Genomic DNA, 24,510 nt, shown 5'->3' on the forward strand with positions numbered 1-24,510 from the left:
CGCAGTAGCTAGAGCAGCAGTGGGGAACCTCTGGTCTGTGGACCTAATTAGGCCAGGCATGGGATGCAGGTTGGCCAGCAAGGCCCTTCCCACAAAACTCGGCCACTTGGCTCACATCTGACCTCACAGGTGACATCACATGTGAAGAGGTACAGACGTCGCTACAAAGAAACAACGGGAGTTTAAAACGAGATCCAGATTATTCCTTTCCAAGCAAGGCTCCCTGTCAGCCCTAATCAGCTAATACTTGCTGACAGAGAGCCCCACTGGGATTGGCTGCACTATAGAATTCGTCATCGGGAACTCCCTAGAGCAGCCAAGAGGGCTGGAGGAAGTGCTCTGGATCCAAACTACTTCCTTTGCAGAGTTGGGTGAAACAACAGGGAAACCAATAGGGACTGGATTCAGGAACAGGAAATTGGGTGAAATGATATAGGGAATGCTATAGCAAAAGCACAAAATAATTTGAAGGTGAAACAAGGGTAGCAGGCTGTAAGGACTACAACCAGATAATCATGTAAACAATGCTGAAGACTTAAAAAGTGCTATACGTATATTATACACAACACTACTTGATACATCTCTTGGTCTTTGCTGGTTTTTTCTGCAATAGACTAGATTTACACAGCTACGTCTTGGAAGGATGTGGAGGGGGGAGAGAGAGAGAGAGCGCAGCTGCAAGGATGGCAAAGTTCGATAAATCCACTTTCAAATACCTCTCCCTCATCTGGCAAACACCTGTGCTTCCACCCAAAGCCCTGCTTGGCGGACGGGCAGGGGAATACCTCTCCTTTTCTCTTTGGTTCTCCTGGGAGGAAAGTAAAAGGTACTTTTCCTCCTGAAACTTGGACTTCTATGTCTTTGCTTTTCCTAAAGCACGGCAGCACCTCACAGTTGCTTTCTGCGAAGTCTGACAGGAATGGAGAGAGACCACACTCCCTTTTTTCTCTGTGAAGAAAACAAGGGACAGTGTCCCTTCTTCAATTTTTACAGGAAACAGCAAGGAGATACTGCGGCAAGTGCAGCAGGGTGAAAAGCCCAACTCTTAAGAAAATGTGGCTTTGCTCTGAGTTGAGGCTTTCACAAAAAACAAAATCTGGACCTCACTGCTCCGTTACCTCTGGTGCGGACGACTGAGGAAAGGAAATAAAAGCCACCTTCTTTATTTGATGAACCCATGAGGAAAAGTGGTGGTTTGTCTCCCTCCCATTAGTCGTCCCCCCCTTCAGCTGTCTCTTTTGCAAAACCTCAACTCATGGTGAGAGGAAAAAATACCATCTTCTTTCTTCAATGGAGAATAGGAAAGAAAGGCTATATGGCTTCCTTTCTGCAAGTTGTGCTAAAGGAAACGAAATAATAATAATAAAAGAAGCACCCTTCTTTTCTCCACTGAGAGAAGTTTCCCTCCCTAGCAGGCTTTTGGAGGAAGCACCAGCTGAATATTCCTGTGGCTTTTTGCAACTTGTGGGATGGAAGCCTCCTCTCCTGTCTCCATCACACCATTTACAGGAAAATAGTGGCAGTTTCCTGGCTGGGAAGACAAGTCCCATGTCAGCCCAATGCAGCAATTGGAATGAATGTGGTAAGTTCCTGCATTTGTGTCTGTGTGTGTGCTCTGTACATGCAGTGGATCAAACTCATGTGTGGCTATTTTGGCCACGAGCATTGCTGAGAAAAGGCTCCTATCTTTCAAGCCTTGGCTATTCCCTGCAGTCCCTATTGCTCATCCACTCATTCACCTCTCCCTCCCCCACTTGCCCATTCCTGCCTCCATTGGTACTATCCTCTTGGTGCAGACAGAAGTAGCACTGAGATTGTATCCCAGCTCCATCTGTTAGTAATTAAAACAAGGAAATTCATATGACGCTCCTCCTAGCTCAGGTAAAAAGAGCTGCAACAATATGCCTATGCATGGTGTTTCGTCAGGAAGGGCGGGCTGTGAGAGCTGTACCACTCTCACAGAAGATTTGTTCATCTCTTTTTTTCCTCTTAAGGTAACCCAGAATGGAAATATCAACTCTTATCCCTCAAAGATTCCATAACTCAGCACAAACTTTCTATAAAGCAAAAGCAGTGGTGCCCGACATGTTGCATCACTTTACTAATTATGGAAATGTAACTTTTGCATGTATTAGTGATTCAAGGACATGCTCATAAAACATGCAGAAGTTGCTAACTATAAGTAAGACAAATTCCTACACATACTAATCCTGTCGGGCACTGATACAGTACTGTACTTTGCCTTCCATGCAGGGGATACTCCACACCATACTTGGATGGAAGCAACTTAGTCACAGTTCCCTACAACCTTTAAAGCTACAAATTGCAGTCCTCTATAGCAACTTCTTTATACAATACAAAAAAAGGCCTACCAGTTGATTTATTATTATTATTGGCTTTGAACTTAGAATTGCATTATTGGTCAGCTAATCAAAAGCAGGTAATTCAGGATCATTATCCATTACACAATAAAATGAAGAGTTATGTTTATTGTTACCAACATATGTTTCATTTCTACCAACCCCTAGTTCACATATGTAGCACTTTCAATATTATCAGCTTTGTGAAACCTACTGAAACAGTTCAAATAAGGTAGACTTTATAGCTAATGAGTGATAGTCACAGAGTAGTTCACACATTCAAATAACTATTTCAGGCTACTTCTTAATTCAAATACATTTATACAAAAATAGGAATATTAGAGTATACTGCACTTTCCACATATCAAGCCACCTTGAGTCCTTGGGGGCACAATTCAGAACTGCACTCTTTTTTTGCCTAATGATGGTTCACGCATGTGTATATAATTCAGACTAAAAAGATGAACTAACTCTAAGTTGTATTTAAGGTACTTGATCTTTGATGGATCATTCACAAAGGGAAGTGGATCATGATGTTTCAGTCATCAAGTAAAAATATGCATGTGTAAACAATCCCCTTTTAGCTTTCAGCTTAGTCTCACAGTAGTCACATAGTCATTCCAGTATGACCAGTGCTCACTCTAAGGCAACCTTTATCACTTCTAGGCCACAAAGCAAGATATCCACATTTCTAACCATTTCCTAGACTAGTCAGAGGACGATTTCAATTTTCAAAATTTATCAGGCTGACTGCATCCTGCTTAAATGTTGAATCTGTACGTCTGTCCCAAGTTTTACCCCACTAAGAAGTATCACCTTTTAGCACTAGCAGTTTAGCCATTTAGACAACTATTTGCTACACTGAATGCCTATTCAAGACTGTGAAGCCAGTCAGGTCTTAATACAGCATTAAAATGCTTAGAATAAATTTATGTAAGATGTTCATCCCTAACTTGACTGATATATTAATGTTATTTAAGTACCTACTGTCAATTTCTATTACTCTAGAGAACTATGACTACATAACACTGCAAGTGCTCAGTCTATACTGAAATATGTTACAGTTGCACTTATTGGAAACCTTCCATTTCAACCACGTTCAGGAAAATCCAAGAGTGGCCTCGTGGATTTTTCAGCAGAAGATTTTCCAATTCATACAATCACATTTTACCTCTTCTTCATGCACTATGTGACATCTAGCATATATAGCAAGCCAAAACGGCATATTAGTACAGTGGTACCTCGGAAGTCGAACAGAATCCATTCCGGAAGTCTATTCGACTTCCAAAACGTTTGGAAACCAAGGCGCGACTTCCGATTGGCTGCAAGAAGCTCCTGCAGCCAATTGGAAGCAGGAGAAGCCCCATCGGATATTTGGCTTCCAAAGAATGTCCGCAAATCGGAACACTCACTTCTGGGTTTGAGGTGTTTGGGAGCCAAAACGGACGAGTACCAAGGCATTCAACAACCAAGATACAACTGTACAGTTATACCTCGGGTTTAATGTGCTTCGGGTTGAGCGTGTTTGAGTTGTGCTCCGTGACAACCCGGAAGTAACAGAGCGTGTTACTTCCAGTTTTCGCCGCTCACGCATGCGCAGACGCTCAAAATGACGTCACCACATGAGCGGAAGCGGCAAAACGTGGCACGCGCCATCGCGTCTTACGCTGCATTCAGGATGCGAAAGGTGCTCCGGAATGGATCCCGTTTGCATCCTGAGGTACCACTGTATATTCATTGGTATATGCCAATGAATTTAAATTAAGCAACAATGTAACATATTACTCCAGCAGAAAATTTTTTAATAAATATTGCTCAGCAGTAAAACACCTGTTTGGCAAAAAAGAGGCTACAATATATGCTACATTCCTCATTTTCTCCATTAGTAAGTTTTATTCCCCACACCACCAATCCCAACTCTACCAGAAATCTCCCTGTCCGGATTAAGGCTGTGTTCCAGATAAAACAGTAGATAAAATCTTAGGATCACAGGACGCAGCTTCATACAGCGTCAGACCATAGGGTCCATATAGCAAAGTATTGGCTACAGTGACTGGCAGTGACCTAGGTCTGATCTGGACGTGCCTAGGACTTTTTGAAGTCTCTGATTCCCCTTAAAGGTTTCCAAATACTACGGCAATCCTACATGCCATTGTCATGTGTGAACCAGCTCAAAGGTAATTCACATCATAAGAAAATTAACACAACCTACTTCCAACTTGGTAAATACGTTACAGCAAGGCATTTAAGTACCAATGTCCTCTAGAGATGCAAAGTATTTGGACATTTTGAAGCCATGGGGGGAAGTGTTTCCCTTTTGATGTGCTGTGGGGGGGATGAATGTTTTGGAGAAAATTGAAAAAAAAATGCAATACTTCCTTCCTTGTCAAACCTAAACTAAGTTTACTCATTTAGCAACATAAAATGCATTTTTTACAACTTAGTACATAAAATTGTACTATTTGGTATATTTATTAACTGTATAGCACAACCCTTTCTATATTAACTTCACTGTGGAGCAAGTTCCACTTTGTTTAGTAGTGCTTATTCCAGTTAAGCATGCATAGGACTGAGGCCTCAAAAGTATAAACGTGTTAATTTTGTATAAGCAAATTATGAATATTTCTTGTAGACGGCAACACACCATACATTACCTACATAAATGTAGAATTTTTGGCATCAAGTAAAATATTTAATGTCAGTTTTTAATCAGTGTTCCCCAAAATATCAGTCCTCAGGGGGCAAAACATATTTCCCCGCATTTTTCATGTATAGTTTCTCCTGAGATAACTTTTCTTAAAAAAGAAAAGAAGATGGGGGTTGTGAACTTGCTTTATTTATTTAAGTTGCTCATCACCTCAAGCCAAAGCCTCTAGGTGACATACAATAAAACACAATCCATACAACTATTAATGAATAGAGAAAAAATTAATCTCAGCAACAGCAATTTCAACCCCAGCACAATTCTAATAAAAATCTGAGTTTTGTAGGAACTCTTCCCTATAAATTGAAAACAATTATCATCAGATTAAGAAAGGCAAAAGTAAATTCTGATAAAATACTGAACTGTTTAAAAAATGATTAAAATGTCTGGGAGAAGGGAAAGTCTTCTCCTAGTGCCAAATCAACATTAAAATAGGTGCTACATGAGCCTCCTTAGGAAGAACGTTCTTCAAATTTGGGGGGAGGGTCAAAACGGTTCTCTCTCGTTACCCCCCTCTATATTCAGATGAAACAAGTTCTGCCATTCCAACCACCACCTTCTTGTAAAACAAGATCTCATTTCCAATGAGCGTTTTCAGTTTAAAACCTTTAAAACGAACCTCTTAACATTACAAGTGTCCTATGTTTCCATGTTGGTTGTGGGCAAGGGGGTTTTCTTTTTCCAACTCTAGCATGGATATTTGGACTATTAGTGTATGAGCAGATTAGTAAGGGAAAAAAGAAGAAAAAAGCCCAAGCAAAACTTGCAGCTAGCAACTTTTGTGAGTTTATTTACGATATGCACAAATGAAGGCTGTTACCCAATAAAAGACATATCAGCTGACTGGCTGATCATACAAGTTTTGTTCAATTAATAAAACCAGAAGAATTTAACATATAAAGAAAAGCTATTCTAAAGAAAAGCACACATTGCTTTTAGAATATACACAAAGTAGTGGGTGTCATAGTAGGTACCATCTTAAAAGAGGCATTCTTCTGTACCAAGGCACATGTTTTCGTTAACCCAACAATGGAGCAATACAGCAACATAAACAGGCACATAAGGAAGCTACTGCTCATCAACTCAGCCCTGGCCCAGAGGTCCATCATCTCTTTGCTACCAGAAAGACCAGAAGATCATGCAAACACAACATAAACAAACAGTCCTTCAGGAAACAACTGGAAATAAACCACCAGGTTAAATTATGATAGCAATGATATCTTTCCATGCTCCATTAACAAAACATCCAAATATACTCGTTTAAACAACTCCAGTGGCAGAGCTGGAAAAGATATCCGCCAAAACTGGAACTATAGCCTGACAGTCCATTTTATGTCATTTTCCCACCTAAACGTTTTCCAGCCCTTATAAAAGTTTTAACAGCAAGATTAGGGAGTAAAAGCTCCCTGCTGCCATGAGAATTCTCCAATTGCCCTGGAAAGGCACAACAAAAAAGTACCAACGAATCTACTGTTTACTCTTCATGTAATATCCATTTCTCTTTTTAGGACAGAAGTTTGTGGAACATATGACTCAATAATATTCATTCAGGCAAGTTTCTTTTGCTTTTGTTCTCAGGTAAGACACAAAATATTTTCCCCAAGTTACTTCTCTATCTAGAATTATATTCCAATGAATTTTCTGCTGCAGCTGTTGCTTCTTCCTTTAATTCTAGCTTTAGGTTGAAGACTTTAGACCAGATGTGGGCATCCAGTGTTGCTGAACTACAACTCCCATCATCCCTGGCCACTGGTTATGCTTGCTTGGGCTGATGGGAGTTGTAGTTCAGCAACATCTGGCAGGCCAAAGGTTCCCTACACCTGCTACCACACCCAGCCCACCTCAGCCTCTTTGTCAAAAGTACTTTCACCTGTTGTTATTGACTGAACCAAATAATATGCAGCCTTTTCTTATCCTCCATTTCCCTCATTTTGGGGAGAGGTGTGGGCAAGGCTGTATACAGTGGTACGTCTGGTTGCGGACGGGATCCCAAATATACTTCCGGGCTTGCCGATTACATATCCCAAAGTTTACGTAACCGGAGGAATACGTAAGCTGAGGTACGACTGTACCTTGCAAATATATCCAGCGATATAATTGGCTGGCACATGTCTGAGCCTGAAAAGTTAAGAGATGTGATCAAGCAAAAGGGGGAAGAGTAGGCAAGAGGAAGAAGCAAAGTACTGGGAACTGAAATGAGAATCAGGTCAGTGGTAGAAGGGGCAGCTGACATAATTTCCAATTTTGTCAACAGTTAGGCATACACAAATGATGGCAAAGCCAGACAAGCTTGAAATACTAGCAGCTGTCTTCTTCAATTTAGGGACAAATACTGATAACCTCAAATACCTATCCAGGCAAATCTGGTTGATCCAATGCAATACTATTTATATTCTTAAAGTTAGCTCTGTGAAGCAACTAACCAAGTCTAGTTTCCATATAATTCATTATCATATCTAGCACATAAGATTTAAGTAAAAGAAAATCCTGGCACAAAAATTCAGCATGTTTTTTCCACTAGTGCTAAAGCATTTCTGCCTACGTCAAGAAATATAAAGTTGGGCAACCTCTTTGAACAATCTAAAACAAGGGCTGATGTCAGACAAACATCTACAATTGGCTTTTATTCTGTAGTCACTGTCAAGTTGTACAGGTAGGTGACCATTTTGCGCAGGGGTTCCATTCCTGCTCCCCACACACATTGGAAGAGTGCACATAAGACCAGACAAACCCATTTTGGGGCCACTTCCAGGTCAGCAGCAACAAGGATGTGTGTGATTGTGCGTCAATCAGACATGCGTAAAATGGTTCCTGTCTGTATGTATACATGTATTATGTCTTTAGATTCTGAAGCTCAACACCTGTTCTGATAGTTTTTTAAAAAATGATATTTGCATCTAAATCCCATGTGAAGTGCTACCATCTTTCCTTACACACAGCAACCTGATGCATGCAGATTGCAGCTGATGCAGCTGAAACTTTTAGAAATCAAAACAACATAATAATCTCTGTACACTTTCACACAAAATGGTTTTGCAAAAAATAAATGTTTTTTGTGGGTAAAAACATTCATTTCTTACTTCAACAAGAATTTGCTTTTTTAAAAACAGAAAAGTCTTTTGAATCTACTTGTTAAAAAATATTCAGCACCTGCAAACCGTGTCATGCAAACATCATAAACTGTAAGCAAAGGTTTAAAAGTAAAAATCTAATAAAGCATACTAACCAAAACGCAGAAATGTTGTAAGTACCGAGTATCTTCTTAAAAACACCCCCCCCACTATGATTAGCTCTGAATTATACCTTCAATAGCATCATTCATTGCACTGCAGAAACTATTTTAAACAGACAGTGCTGAATATCACATAATCTATAATAATTTGGGTATCTATTAAAAACTTAATTTCTCAAGACCTGAACTGTCACAAAATTCTGAATTTATATAAACAGCCAAGAAGGAAACTTAGCCTGTAAATTTGGAGGGCATTCATTGCTGGATTCTCTACCAGCAGCAAGCCAAATTCCAGGAAAGTAGCTTCTAACCACAGGAAGCCCACCCACACCAAGTTTATGAAAAAGAATCTGTTATTAACATTTTAGACACTGAAACTGAATTCAGGGGATTATGCTGCTAAAAAAAGATGTTTGTAATCAGTGCACTTCTTACTGCAACGGAACGACAGTTTGATGGAAGAACATGCTTTTTATGCAGAAGGTCCTATGTTTCAGTCCCAAGCATCTCCAGCTACACAGTGAGAAGGATGTCGGTCTGAGAAGCTGGAGAGCTACTGCCAATCAGAGGAAACACTGAGCTATAAGAACAAACAGTCTGACCTGGTGTAAAGCACCTTAATACTAAGAAGTTCTTGAAGAACTGCTCAAAGATTCTTATAACAGATAATTGCATCTCTCAGCAAATAGCCAAGCCACTTCCACCCTTCAGTTGTACTCCTTATGCTCCGTTCCATGTAAGCTTAGAACCAAGGAGCTCCAACAAAATTATGGTGTATGCAGAATACGTTCTGATGTCTATATTGTAATCTAGACTTTTATAGAGTGTCAGAAGATTTAAAACATTTAACCACTACATATTTCCCTAGTTTTATGTTTACTGAATCAAAAAGTGCTAGAAGCTAGGAGCTAATCAGCTTGTGTATACTTAGGAACATCTTTAAGAGGTTTATTATATTTAAGGCTTTGGAATGTATTCTAAGTTACAGAATACTTAATTTAGAAAATTGATGTGTAGAAATCAGTAATTGATTAAAGCATAAGTACCACTCCGCTACACCAACCACTAATTCTCAGAAAAAACATGTGTTGTATTTTGGTTCTGCACTGCAGTATATCATGAAACAGATGTGTCTTGGTCTGCAGGCAAGCAAAAAATAATAATAATAATAATCTGCAAAATATGGAATTAGGGTAAATGGCCACAACAAACTGGACCAAATATGATCTCTACATAAAAAGCTACTGTATGGGTGGTGTCCAAAGCCATCTTTCAGGGGAAGAAGAAAGTAATCTTTCTGCAGGCTGGGGAAAACTCTCTAGCAAATTTAATGTGACATGAGGGATGCAGGACAGGAATACATGAAATCTGCCACCTGACCCCATTCCATTGGGATGCCCTTCATCACCAGATGGACAATACTGGATACCACAAGGCTGCAATCCTAATGTACCTGTTAGAAATCTTCACTGATGTGCTAGTGGTAATGATTTGTGAGTAGACTTGGATAGTATCAGGATGCAGGCCTATGTAACCTAGGCAGTTACTGAAGTTTCACTAGTGCATTTCACTAGTAGATACAGTCGTACCTTGGAAGCCAAACGGAATCTGTTTCGGAAGTCCGTTAAACTTCCAAAACGTTTGACTTCCAAGGTATGGCTTCCGATTGGCTGCAGGAAGCTCCTACAGCCAATCAGAAGCCACGGAAGTCCCGCTGGACATTTAACTTCCAAAAGAACGTTCGCAAACCGGAGCACTCACTTCCGGGTTTGCGGCCTTCGGGAGCCCAAACTTTCAACTGCTAAAGTATTCATCAACCAAGGTACGACGGTATTTATTTTTGAAACAAAAACTGTTATGAAATATCAGAGCAGTATGGTACAACTAACTATTTTGAAATCAACATAGTAAATGGTGTCTTATCTGCTTATGACTTTGGCCTTCTCTACATATGGAAAGAAAGCTGGGCTCATTCATACAGATCCAACAATAGCCTACTAATGCTGTGCAGCACTGTTACATATAGGAACATGCATAAATCTGAATTCTGAAATAAAGACTAGTGCAATTCATACATTTTCTAGCCACATTAGCCACTCTGTGATTTATTGGAACAGCAGCCCACAAACTGGACCAAGCTAACAAAATAGCTAACAAACATTTTCACTCATCAACAATGAGCTGATGGGAGAAGTCTTGACTGTGACCTAACCTGAGATTCATAAGATTTCAAAGGCGATCCCAAATCCAACTCCCATCTCCAAGCTGGGTAGAAGGGAAGGGGCGTGTCCCTGTCATACTGTATCTCGGACAGATTAAGGAGTGCAAGATGTCCCACTGCTTTCCAAGTCTTGGAGGCTGAGCATGAGATCAGAGAGAGCTCCTGGCCTTTTCCGGTCTCCGGAAAAAGGAGATGGGGCAATCACCAAACTATAAAAAAAAAGTGGTACCTTATCTGTGCCTGAGCACAGGTGATCTGCAACTGAAGCCATTACTATTAGGCAGGGCCTATGTGAAGCCCTTACTTCTATAGCACAGCATTACTACCTAAGAGGTCAGCCTGTGCAATAAAATATTGCTCTGGCTCATGCATCTTTGTCTGAAAATTAGAATATCTTCCAAGGAATTCAAAAGTACAATACCTCTCAAATAAACAACATGTCGCTGAAAGCAGTTTGTGCGATCAGACAGCTAGGACACACGCACATGCATGTGCATGATTTACTTGCTTGCTATGGACAACCTTTGTGTGTCAGTAACAAATGTGGTTTCCACATAAAGTATAGATCGACCAAGCGGAAGACCTGATCCTGGGTTTCCACATTCAAAAAGACCTGATCCTACTACAGCATATCGCCAAGTGGAGCTGAAAGTGCAAACTTCATAAAAGACAAAAACTACTTAGGAGCCACACTTTTACAACCTCTATTTTTCCTTCAAAAACTTCAAACTCTGCACTGGCTTATTGCAAAAATATATCCATATACAGCTACTTCCAGAGGCCCACAAATTATGGATAGCCTTAGTAGCTGACCAAAATCTATGCTTGCCACCTTTCCCCGAAGAATAAGAGGCAGGTGGTTGCAGAACATCTAAGGCTCAGCATAAGGATGGAGGCAAGTCACCCATTTCTCTCCAGTGCCAAGCCAAAGAGAAGGGTGATGATTGTCCTGACTTTCAGAGCATTCAAAAAGCAGCAAACTCTCAGTGGTTTTCAAGTTTTTTCAAGGCTCAGCTTATCATAAGAAGAAGGACCAAGTATTTCCAGAGCCGAGTTCAGACCACACCACATTCAACTTTTTAACTATTTAGCGTTGGAAATCTTGATTGGATATTGCTTCCCAGTAATCATACATGCCATTAAAAAAATATAACCACCACACTTGATTTTCATGCTCTTTCTTATACAAGCGTATGAAAAAGGCGATGTTCCAGAAGTTCCAAATCTTGTAACTTAGCAAACATTTTAAGGCAAAATAAAACAAATAAATCAGCAGATTATCCCCTTCAAATAGTAAGAACAGATTGGGACTTTCTTTTATTACCTTGCTTCTGTATTTAGAAAAGTGTTATATATTAAATTTTCCATGCCCCAGCACCATACTTAAAAGCTGCAAAAAAAATTCTGTCAACATGCTTCAATAAAAAAGTAATCAGCAACCAATATAAGCTCCCTGGATGCTTACAAAATAATATGTATTATGAAATTGAAAATATTCTTGTAACTGACTAGATTTGGTGGATTGGCTCAAATGAACCCTTCCTTATAGAAAAGAACCTTTGAATCCAACTGAATCTGAAAAATATTTCTAACGTATATCTAAAATAAGCTATAGTAGTGGACCTTAAAATAAGCTATTGGAATTGACTTAAAAACCACAGGTATTCTAGCCTTGTGTTATACAAGTACAATGCATTACCATTACATTTTATCATATCTGATATTCTTCAAGACCATGGTGAAGTTGAAAAAAAATCCTCACACCGAAGTAATTTAGTATGTATTAGTTTTTAAAGGTAATAAAAACCCTTCCTAGACTTACTATTTAAAGAAATCTTGCAGGATTTTAAAGAAGCTAGCAAGTATCCCAAATTCTTTTTTGTTGTTATCTCAAATTTCAAGGATTAAAATAAGCAATAGAATACCCTTTGCAAATTAAATGGTTCAAAAATAACGTAGATATCTGTATCTTCCAGAAATAGTTGGTATTTTGTAGAATCTTTTGATAACCAGCACAATTTACAATACATGACTTGAAATAGGACATGTCCTATAAAAACTTGGCAATGTACAAGATGTTTCATATGCTTAAGTAACAATTTGTCAGGAAATAAATTATACCCCAAATTAGTATTAAACTACTGTGATGAGAAAAAGTAAATGCCCCGTTTAAAAATATGGACACGAATGACAGTCACCTGTTTCATACTTCAGAAATGGAGCCCACTACTTCAAACAATAGTGAATATTGTAGAGCAGTTCAATTCTATTTTGGACAGGGTCTGGAGGGAGGGAAATGCTAAACCTTCCAAGTTCCTTCATGATTATTCAACTTTCTGTCCACTTTTTATTAACAATTACTTCAAAATAAGATGTTGTAAACGTTTGTACTCTGGTTGGAAACTGCTCTTTCTGTGCCATCTTTTAATGCAAGGTAGAATTCTCAAATGTACTCCAAGCATCCAGCTACGTTTAGCTTTCAGCCTTTTTATTATCACTGTCAATGAATGGGGCCCTAGTCAAATTAAGCTGCCATTTTAGGTTAAAGACAAGAGCCTCTGTTGTGCAACAGCAATACAAAAATACTCTAAGCAACAGACACAGCACTCTAATTGGAAAAAATATCAACATCAATTCCTACAAAAAATAGTTAGCAACTGTGCTTTTTAACAACAACAAAATAATACTCACACATTACTGCAAACTAACTGAATTTGTAACTGGGATAAATCGGCTACCCATGCTGCTAGGGTCACAGTCACTAAGATTTTTTGCCTCCGTTAGAATGGATGATCTGAAAGAAAACAAAAAATTGTTCAACTTTTATCTTCAGATTTGTAGTTATTGTAATATGAGATATAAAAGTGTATTTCCACCAGGATAAAAGCTGATGAGCTTCTATTAAATATATATATATTCTAAGGAACACATCTCCTAAGTGGGAGGGGGAGAGAAGGGCCATATCGGTTTGAAATTTTAAGTTTGCAAACCGAAATCTATGAGTAGCAAGTGGTCAAAAAGCTCACTGCAAATAAAAAAAACCTCACCAAGATCTGCTTGGAAAGCACATTCAGTACTACACCAAACAAAAGCAAAGGCAAAGTAGAATGAGTTGGCTGTTGTATCTAAAAAATCTCTAGTAATTCAAAGGAAACTCCCAGCGCGTTGCTACTTTTCTTTTGTCCATTGTCCGTTTTAAAAGTACTTTAAAAGGAAGGCGTGAGCACTATCCCAAAGTGATCTGGAGAAACTCATCTGATTTATTGCCTATGTGGTAAATCCCACGAGTTTAATGTCCCCCCCCCCGCCTACCCCACCGCTAGATTAAGGGGGTGCCTCCTAATACAGAAGGGTGTCCCCTTATATAATGCTATCAGGAAAAATGAATGCAATATAATGATGGCTGCTCCTTCTCCCTGTGACCCACTAACAACCTTCCCTACCCACCTCCAGTGTGCCCCCCCCCCCGGCACATCCCCAGCGTCCGCTTCCCACTTCCACCAGCCCCACATTCAGCACCCACCCACCAGAGCCAAAGAAGAAACAAAATTCCCGGCCAACCCCATTTCCCTTTATGAATCAAACCTAAACACACACACTCCCTGACCGCCTGGCCTCAAACCACCTTTTCCGCTCACCCTCAAAATGGCCTTGGTTTCGGGAAGGGAGGGGGGAAAACTACGGCCACCAGGGAGACCTTCTCAGCGACCCGCTCTCGATCAGGGGAAAAGACAGAGAGGGGGAAGCGCGCAGGCGAAAGGAAGAGATCGCCCGGCGGGGGGGGGGGGGGGAGAGAAGAGAGGGAGAGAGAGAGACACACACAGAAAGGGAAGCAGACTTGGTCCGCGGGGTTAAGTCTCCTATTATGTTGTTGTTGCTGCTACTGCTATCGCCTCCGCCACCAGCCCCAATCCAAGCTGCCTGGGGAGCGTCTCTCCCCCCCCCACAAAAAAAACCACACACACGCTTTCTTCTTGGGTTGTTGGAAAACAGTCGTGATCTCCTCCCCCCCCCCCGTGTGATTCCCGTTTCACTCCCACCGCCAGCTTCCCCGCTCCTCTCCAGCGAAGACAAATAACCCCGGCACAACCTCGTGCCTCTTCTCTTCTCTCGCCGCCCCCCCCCCCCGCCACCACCACCACTCCTCCTCCTCCTCTATCATCACCTCCATTTCCTTGGGCTCTCTTCTCTTTCTCTCTCCTCCTCCTCCTCCTCCTCCCATGGCTCCATGTGTCCGCGAGGAGCCCCCGGGTCAAGCTAGCAGGAGGCGGGGAGGGGGGAGGGGGCGAGGCGGGCGGCCCCCGCACTTTGTTAGCGCTTGTTGTGCTGCCAGGGCCGGGAGCGCTCAGCGTGGCCAGCAGGGCGGAGGGGGGGGAGCCTTCCCGGGGAGCCGCCGCGCTCAGCCCGTCGCCTCATCCCGCTCGCCGCGATCCGGCCCCCGCCGCCCCTCCTCCTCCTCCTCCCGCGGAGACTTTCGCCCAACTTTTCCTCTCCTTTTAATCGCCCTCCAAAACTTGCGCTCGAGGAAAGGGAGGTGGGGGAGGGGAGGGAGAGGAGAGAGGTCAGGCGGAGAAGAGCCGCCAGGCTCGCTCGGGCTCCCGCTCTCACCGGCGTGTGGCTTCGTCGCTGCTGCTTCTCCTCCTCCTCCTCCTTCTTCGTCCTCTTTCTTTTCTTTCTTTCCTTCCTGCCTCTCTCCCACCCCCACCCCCCGCTTTACATCCTGGGAAGCTCCTCGGCCGAGGGATGCACATGGACCAGAGAACCAGGCGAGGCTCGCCGGCACACCGCGCGCCCCTCCGCTCCCCCCGCCCTCCGCCGGACCGGCTGTGGGCCGCGGCCAGCCGCGCTCTCTCGCCCGGCGCGCCGGCGCTGCCCTCTAGGCTGCCTCCGAGGCGGCGCTGAGGCGCGGGTCACTCACCGGGGTCAGGGCTGGCGCGGCGGAGGCGTCCTCGGGAGCGGACCGGGGGGGGGGGCGAGAGAGCCGGAGAGCGAGCGAGCGAGCGAGCGAGCGCCTCTCCCTCACAAACAAACAAACACGGAGAGAGAGAGGGAGAGAGAGAGAGAGAGAGAGAGAGAGAGAGAGAGAGAGAGAGAGAGACCCACACACGCGCGCACGCACCGGGAGTTGGTTTCGGCCGGGCGGTCAAAGCGAGGCGGGCGGAGATCCCTGACCAGGGCCGGCGAGAAGGGCGGGCAGGGGGGTCAGCGAGGGTCTCCGGGTCTCCACCGGGTCCCGGGTCCGCTTCGCTCCTTTGTGTAATTTCACTCGATTCAAGTTTAATCCGATAGTTCCCGAGCGCGTCCGCAAAAGCCGAGCGACACACCAGCCAGCCGAGCGGCTGCCGTTGCTGCTACCGCCCCCTGCCTGTCCGCTCGCCCGCCCCCGTCGCTCGCTCGCTCCCTCCGCCCGCCACGAGGCGCGTCCCCGACGCCACTTGCCCTCGCTCCCTCCCTCCTTGCCTGCCTCCCGCGGACGAGCGAGCGGGGCGGGGGGGGGGGGGAGAGAGGGAAGGAGGGAGAGTGCGCGCGCCCGTAAACCCCGCCCCACAAGGTTACACGTCATCAGCCACCGGCATAATTTATGCAAGAATCCAGCCTTCCTAAAAGGGCAGCGGGGGGAGGGGGTCAGGTCACTAACTCCCTCCTCCGCTTTCTTTCCTTCCTTCCTTCCTCCTCTCCTCCCCCCCCCCTCGGCCTCCGCTCTCCACGAGGACACTCTCCTCCTCCCCCCGCCCTCAGGAAAGAAGGAAGGAAAGGGAGATGGACGGTTGGGGGAGGGGGGCGTCAAGCGCTGACAGGGCGCCGGGTACACAAGGGCTCAGACAAGTCGACACCCACTTCTTCGCCCGCCGCCCTCAAGCGACGGGAGGGGAAGGGGGGCGGGGCGGAGAGGAGGACGGCGTCCAAGACCCAGATATCGACATGGAGATAGCGAGGTGGCGCCCTGCCTCGCCCGCGGGCGAATGGCCGGCCAGAGAGGGGCGGCGTTCCCGGGACGGAGCCGCCGCTCGCTCGGGGCCTCACGCAGCTTAACCTGGCCGCCCAGAACACGCCGCCGCCGCCGCTTCAGGCGGAGGGGAGCAACTCCCGCCGGTGTTGTGGAAAAGTTCGGCGGCGCCCGGGAGGAAAAGAAGGGACCCTCCTTCCGCAGAGTTATTATGGGAGAAGAAGGGGGCGCGGAGGGTGGGAGAAGCACCTGCGACCGAAAGACTCTCTCCAAAGGACTTCGCCGCCGCCTCGTTTCTAGGGGAGAATCCTGCCCGCCCCGGTGTGTTCAGTCGTGCTTCCAACATGCCGCTGCCAATCTCGCCTTAAACGTGTGATCTTCTAGACCCGCGTCCGCCTGAAGGGCACAGTGTTAGTTGTGCACGCGATGAAACAACCGCCCTGTGTCCTGTGCTGGAATTGTCCGAGAACCACGGCCCGCCTCCTGCCTGCATCGTGAGATGCCCCGTGTCTCCCCCCCCCACACACCCCAAATTTAGCAATTTATGGCGATATATAAAGACAGGATCTTCCGTGTGTAGTGGAGGTGGGCGGCGATACTTCGTCCTTCCTGTAAAATGATAAAGCGTGGAATAATTTCTAAATTCAAGGAGCCCATGAACGACCAAAATTTTTAAAATAAATAGAGCCAGTCTCCACAGAAAATACCACTGCTTTTCGATAAACTTGTGAAGGTGGGGATGAACTCTGCTTGCTTCTCTGAATCCAAGTCTGTTCCAGGGAACAGAGAAAGAATTAATGCTATTTAAGAGTCTAATTCGATCAGGCCTGTACCTTTGAAAGGTCCAAACCAGGGCTTTTAAGTGTAGGGATAACACATCCAGGTTAATATTTGACAAAACTATCTGCTAATGCAGTTTAAGTGTTCATGTGAATAGGCCATAAGCATGCTGGCCATTTGCTTATCCTCAGGTTTCATGTTTCTGAAGTCCCATAACACATGAATGCCATTGCTTCTCCAGCAGCTCTCCAATGAAGTTTTAATTTCTGACTCAAGACTGTGTTCTTGTACTTTATATATACACATATGGTAGACATATCTAGCAGGTGCAAGTCTGAAACATCTGCATGCCACACAATTATTAAAGGCACCGGAGCACTCACTGGATAAGTAGATACCCAACTTAGTTTAGTGGCTCAAGCACTGCTATAATTTGATGCATGGTTAGACTAGATTTCATTGTAAGTCTTTGGAGGTTAAAGTTCACCATTTTAGGTGTTACATGGACTTCATATACGCACAAGATCATAAGTGTACATTACATGTCAATTAGGCCAGAATACTATTCCCTTGTTCCATATGTGCACCATTTAGAATTCTTTCACAATCCAGCTCTGGAAGGGGGTTGGGTGAGTCCACCCATTAATTACATATATTGTGAGTTCAACACCTGTTGTGAGTAAAGAGTTTTAAACAACTCATTTATGTGTTAAGCAATTCTGAATATACATCTTGAAACATCTCTAGCCTGCATCAAGAAAGCTCACCATTATACTAGCTGCTACTTTCAGTATGAGTTTATAATCTGTTAAATCAGTTAATTTTCTTTGAATTTCAAAATCCAGACCACAAATTTTGTATCTTGAAACATTGTTAGCTGAAATTGAAGAAGCCAAGAGGTGGGAAAAGTACAGCGTAGCACTTAACATTTTTACGCTGCTTAGTTTTAGATTCTGCTATATGTTATCTTCACACAGAGGCATTACTTTTTCTAAACAGGAAAACAGCATATATGTAGAAACAAACACTTTATTAAGCAGTTAAGAACGTGCTCAATGCTCATTGAAGGAGAGAGGGGAGGTGTATAACAAACCCCCATCAATTCATGCCCTGGGTACTATGGAAGCCTCTAGTATTAAAATCCATCACATCAAAATGGAGAAGAATTTGGAACTGTAGTGGGCAGAAGATTCTGTTCTAGGATTCCCAAATATTAACCCATAAATCATTGCTGAGCTTTCAAAAGATCCCAGGCAGAGACAGGATGCTGCAGCCCCCAACCCCTCAATCCATTCCTCCATTCATCACTTCACCTACTCTCTTCTAGTATTGACTGTAGCAATCAGAACTTTGGTTTTGCCCCACAGTGTGCAAAGGAGGAAGTGAGCAAAGGATGACAGAGCAGTAGGAGGGGAGGCAAAGCGTGTAACTTTCTATGGGTAATCTGCAGATTATGTTAGGCAACTATTTCCTGCTAATATTGAGTCTAGGGTGGATGCTAGTAGCTGAAATGATTAGCTGTACGGACAGCTAGAGAAACAGACCATTTTGGCAGTTGTTCTCAGGTTCATATAATAGAATCTAGAAGAGAAATTGGTTTTGTTTTTTCTCTTGAAGTATTCTAGGTACACTTGATTAGTGTGTTCATATAATTTAACATGACTTCCCAAAATATTCTACTATGCCTACTTGTAAGAGGTGCATAATAAATTCAACTAGCCTCTCATTCTACTGAATAGCTCAATCCATAGAGCACAAGACTCATCATCTTGGGGTTGTGGGTTTGGGCCCTTTGTTGGGCAAAATAATCCCGCACTGCATGAGGTTGGACTAGATGACCCTTGTGGTTCCTTCCAACTCTACAATTCTATGATTCAATAATTTCTCTGCTCACTCCAGAGTCACAAGCATAGAGAGGATGGGAGAACCTATGTTGCTTTGGGTTCGAGGAAAGGCAGACTAAAAATATAATGGCCAAGGTCTCAAAATTTTGAGAAAACTGCTGTGGGTATACATCACTAACACAATTTAAGATTCCACACTAGGCCTCACAATATATGCTACCCTATATAATGGGAATGTGGAACAAATTTGTGTCCCATATTATTCCCATCACCCTTTTGATCCCAAGGGGAATACTGAAAGATCACATAACATAGATTAGCTACGATTTTCCATTAAAAACATTAATATAAGGTATTTTTAAAAATAAGTTAACGCTGTTAAATAAAAAAGTAACTGTTTTTAAATCATTTTTTATTTATTACTAATATTACAAACATGGAGAAAGGGAACTAATCTATATTTATAGAAAATTCAGTATTTTAAAGTCACAGCTGCAGATTGTGGTGGTTCATAATACAGTGGTACCTCGGGTTACATACGCTTCAGGTTACATACGCTTCAGGTTACAGACTCTGCTAACCCAGAAATAGTGCTTCAGGTTAAGAACTTTGCTTCAGGATGAGAACAGAAACCGTGCTGCGGCAGCGCGGCAGCAGCAGGAGGCCCCACTAGCTAAAGTGGTGCTTCAGGTTAAGAACAGTTTCAGGTTAAGTACAGACCTCTGGAACGAATTAAGTACTTAACCCGAGGTACCACTGTATAGTCTTAGAATGCAATCCTATACATGCCTACTCAGAAGCCGCACAATGTGACTCCCAGGTAAAAGTGTATAGGACTGCATTTGCAGCAAGCAGTGTCAAAACAATGTTTGAATTACTCCTTTTAACGAAGTATACACAAAAAGTATTTTTTTCAGGATAAGCTACATATCAACACAGAGTTAAGCACACCTAAGCCTATTGATTTCAGTGGTCATTAGAAACTTAATGCTGGATGCATATATAAGTAACATGTGTTATGTGCAGTGAGGGGCATGAATGCATACTCACCTTTATTGCTACTGATGGCCTTTTCACAGTAGCAGTATGAACTGGTTCCTCAAGTTACTTCTCCTGAAAGTGAGTTGACTGTGGTTTCACCAAGCATGGGTGTTCCCCATCCACTGACAGTACACTTTCAAGCTACAAAGCCTGCCACCCACTGCCCAGACAGGTACTGCTTCCAAGGCCCATGCCCCAGCTCTACCTCTGCTGCATTCCATTCTCCTTTCTTTCAAATGCACCATTTTCAAATGTTTCTCCCCAGACTACATTTTCATCACCCAGGCCTACTCATAATTCTATGGCAACAATTTATGGTCCCTGTCACTGCATATGAAGCATGCATGTAAGTGCACACACACAACCATTCATAACAAGGTCATGCCCAGAAACAAACAGCGCTTACATTTCAGTGTATAATTGTATATTGCTTAGAATAAGTACCATAAATACACTTTGATCACCACTTCTCTTTTAGTGGATCCTTTATTGTGGCCAAGCTTTTGCTTGTAAGGCCGTCTTGGTGTTTAGGTTGATTGTTTTCATGCTGGCAGAAAGGAATAATGGAGAAGTGATAATGGGAAGATAAAAACATACCAGGAAAGCATACATCCCAGTCCAGAAAAAGACAATCCCCACCTGAAGACTGAATGGTGAAGCAAGAACACGTCTTATTTCAGTGACATTCAAAGATTTCATATTAGCCAGATCCTTAGTGAAACGTTCTCCAAGTATACAGAAGCGTCTTTGGAGTAGATGCAGCAAGCTGTTCCAGTATTTGACCTGCTGATGTGGACATCAGACAGCTGATGGAACACAACTTCACTATGAGGAAGCAGACACATGTGCTGCTAAGCTGGATTCATGCCAGGTGTGAAAACAGTGCCAGCTTTTCAAAAATTGTACATGCGATCAATGCCTCCTCTGTCTGTACACATCAACAAACTACAATTTATATTTAAACGAGGAAACAAAGTTTGTCAATCATACTGCAATTAATTGGTTCATGGCAGATTCAAGAACATAGATAATGTCTACAGGATCCTACTTTTGGAAGAAAGATTCCTCCTCCTAATACATAGAAGCTGATCCGTCTATTCACTAAGTGACAAGTAATTCAACATGGCATCTATGTACTGTCATGGTTTTCACATATTACATGACATGTCAATGATGTATTTGTAGCTTCCTAGGAAGACAACAGAATGCAGAGTTGTTCAAGCAAATAACAGGTTGAACCCAGTCAAATACAAAGCAAATATATTCCAGAGTGTTGTCAAATCAATCCTTCAGTGAAACAAGCCAAGAAATCCATGTGCAAAATCAAATCTTAAAAATGTTCACAGCTTTAAATAGTTTGAAATTTAATGCATAAAAGTTTACACAATAAAACATGTTAGTATTCAAGATATCACAAGACTCTTTGTTGGTTTTGCTGCAGCAAACACAACTATCCCTCTGGAAACTCTTATATATTTACTATTTTACTGAGCAGGGGCTCCCTTTTATTAACATACATACATCTATATATGTGTATATCTGAAGATACATGGTACACAGATTGAAATGCTAAGCCCAGTTCTATTCCATTGCCCTTAGACTGGACTTCCGTTGAAAGGAAGTTCTTCTAAGTGTTTATAACAAATATATTTACCGTATTTTTCCATGTATAAGACTAGGTTTTTTTTTACCAAAAAATTAGGTTTAAAATTGGGGCTCGTCTTATACATGGGTAGTGCTGAGGGGTGTTTTCTTAATTTGGAGTCCCCCAAAATAGGGAGCGTCTTATACATGGAAAAATACGGTATATACATAACTGAGAGCCTTTGCCATGGCAAGAAACAAGTACAAAAGTACATAGCTTTTGCTATCATTCATCATAAAAATAACAATTATTATTTTAATGTAAAATTATAAAAGACTTGTTCACACTACTTTGAAACAATCATTATGCATTAATAATGGCAGCAAAGAAGTAACTGAATGCAAAACAAAATAGGAGGCTAATTCTTATTAGCATACTTTATTTTAGCTAACAATCTCTGCTTCTATAGAGAATTAATTCTGTGACATGCAGAATGGTTACATTGACTAGAAACTATTCCTGAGGTGATTCAGCAAGAAAAAAAATCCAGTAAGAAGTTAAGATTCTGTTCCCAGGATTGCCCCAGAGAACATTATGGAGAAAAATGATTCTCACATGATTTCCAATGGTATATGCTTGCACTAGCACTTCAAAAAGCTACTAAATGAACAGAAAGTTATGTCAGAAAAAGCCCAGGGAACCTACAATTTGATCTTTTTAGAATAATTGCTTTAAATTGAGTCGTTAGCTACCTCTCCTGCATATTTGTTGTCAGATTTTCAACAATTTTTTTAAAAAAATCTTATACCAGCAAAAATGACTATGAAGTACTAACCTAGAGGGATAAGGGAATATGGCACTGTGGCAGGGATGGGACCAAGTGAAAGGGAGAGGACCTGAAAAGGCATCATGCTCCAGTGCAGGATGTTTCCAGGTGGATTAGTTAACTTCTGCTGTGTGCGTGTGTGATATATATATATAGTGTGTGTGTGTGTGTCTCAGGAAGTGTAAGCTTGAGTAAAAGAAGAAGTTAGCTGGAACTGGATTGAGGTCTAGGGTAGTGTTGTGACAAGCAAACTTCCTGAAATGAGAAGATGTGACCAAGTTCAAAAGATCCAAAGTGAATCACTCAAACACATTGCAAAATCTGCTGCAAGAAATGCTTTTGCAACTACACAAAATAATCTTGTGCATGAGATTTGCAAAAGTCTGCTTGCATATATACAATACAAATATGAAACTATGCCAAAAACAATTCCTTAAAAAAATACAGTACTTATCGTTTAGAATATATGAAGTAGGTCAAAGCACAGGGAAAGAAGAGGACAAAGTTATAATAAGTTAGCTAAATAAAATTGCCTATTCTTGAAAAACAGGTTCTCATCGGGAAGAGTTTCGGGGAAACATTAGTAAGGACTGTTGATGACAGATAATAAAATATGTGCTTAATGGCATACTGGTAAGAAGAGGAAAAGGGTTTCATAACCTGCAAGAGAGAATAAAAGAAAAATGTGTAAGAACAAGGTGGATCCTGCTCCATCATGTCTGAAACACATCCTCGTCAGCCTAAACCCTTTGGTCCAGACTGTAAGAACACCATCCTCCCCACTTCCACATTAGGGTGCCAAGCCCATTTTCCTCTGCTTTGTAACCTCTTCCTTTCCTTACTTCACAAACACCTCTTAACTTCCGCTCTCCAAGGTGCCCCTCCCCAACCCACAATTATCTTCCCACTAAGCTGCACTCTCTCCCCCCCCCCCCCAGTTTGGGGTGCGCTCCTAGATCCCCACACCCCCTTTCCGGAATTTTGCTTCCTTCCCAACTCTTCTTTAGAAGCCACCGATCATATCCAGGGCTCGAGACTGCACAGCCTTGTTTGGGGGGGGGGGTATCTTGCGCGCCCCGTTTCCACTCCTCCCTCCCTCTCTCGCACACACCTATCGCCGAGTCCTCCTTCCTCCTCCCGGGATTCCATTTCCTCCGCCCCTTGTTCCACTCCGTTTCTTACGTCACAGTCTCAGGGTTTTCCTTTTCCCTGACGGCACTTTCGCCCGCCGCGCCGATTGGCTGTGAACCGGAGCCAATGGGAAAAGACACTCCCCCCCCCCCCCGAGAAATATATTCTCTGAGCTGGGTTGGCGAGGCGCGGGCAGGTTCCCCGGTCCCAAGGGAAGGCGGGGGGGGGGGTCCGTTCGAGAAGTGGGCGGGGAAAAGAGAGAGAGAGAGAGAGAGAGAGAGAGAGGGGGGGGGAGGGGAAATCTCAAGCACCAGGTGGCTCCGGGCTAATCCCGTAAATTCGCGAAGAGGTCCTCCTGCCGATTTAAAAGGGCAGGCGCAAGAGCGGCTTGCAGGGGAGAAGAGGCAGCGAGTGTTCCCTGAGGCGGGAAAGGGCGAAGTCACCTTATTTCAGAGCATCCCTCCGCCACACACACACACACACTTCCCCGCCACCCCACAGAGCAACCCTCCTCTTCTCCACGCGCGAACGAGACCGTCGTGCGCCCCGCCCCCCAGCACCCCATGCCTCACAGCTGCAGAGTTTCCCCGCGCAACAGTATCCCACGCAGGAAGCAGAAAATGCCGCCTCAGCCAGGGAGTCCTCGCTCCCCCCCCCCCGCCGCCGCCCTCCACACACAACAAAAGCCGCCGTCCTCCACAACCCTTCCGGGCGACCCGGGCAGGAAACCTCACGAGGAAACGGAGACCCCACCCACGAGCGGCAAGTCCGCCCTCCGCCTGCCTCCTCCTCCCCGGAGCAGGACGGCGGAGAGTCCCTCGCGCCTCGCCGGCGGTTCC

General features: G+C 43.4%; 1 protein-coding gene and 1 long non-coding RNA gene across 11 annotated transcripts in view; both read right to left on the reverse strand.

The window, feature by feature from the left end:
• Positions 1–15,928, reverse strand: part of CHD7 (chromodomain helicase DNA binding protein 7) — a 145,389-nt gene extending 129,461 nt beyond the window's left edge. For 2 of the 7 annotated variants that reach the window (XM_081873905.1, XM_081873904.1), the window contains exons 1-2: positions 15,637–15,928; positions 13,209–13,311 (exon numbers count right to left, since the gene is read on the reverse strand). The gene's annotated coding sequence lies outside the window, so the exon portion shown is untranslated. Of the gene's footprint in view, positions 1–13,208; positions 13,312–14,155; positions 14,219–14,682; positions 14,778–15,435; positions 15,563–15,636 lie in introns of those variants that run through there. The other 5 variants (XM_081873899.1, XM_081873901.1, XM_081873900.1 and 2 more) reach the window with 5 other exon arrangements.
• A 4,603-nt stretch (positions 15,929–20,531) lies between these two features.
• LOC309349059 lies at positions 20,532–24,510 on the reverse strand. 4 transcript variants are annotated; one of them, XR_014159643.1, is made up of 3 exons: positions 24,429–24,510; positions 20,769–23,200; positions 20,532–20,676 (listed from the first exon to the last, which is right to left on the reverse strand). It is a non-coding gene; the product is annotated as an uncharacterized lncRNA (long non-coding RNA). The 4 variants fall into 4 exon arrangements; XR_014159644.1 differs by lacking the exon at positions 24,429–24,510 and adding an exon at positions 23,723–23,880; XR_014159645.1 differs by lacking the exon at positions 24,429–24,510 and adding an exon at positions 23,652–23,880.

Source organism: Podarcis erhardii (genome assembly GCF_964252035.2).
Source record: "Podarcis erhardii genome assembly, chromosome: 8".
NCBI classification, from domain to species: Eukaryota; Metazoa; Chordata; class Lepidosauria; order Squamata; family Lacertidae; genus Podarcis; species Podarcis erhardii.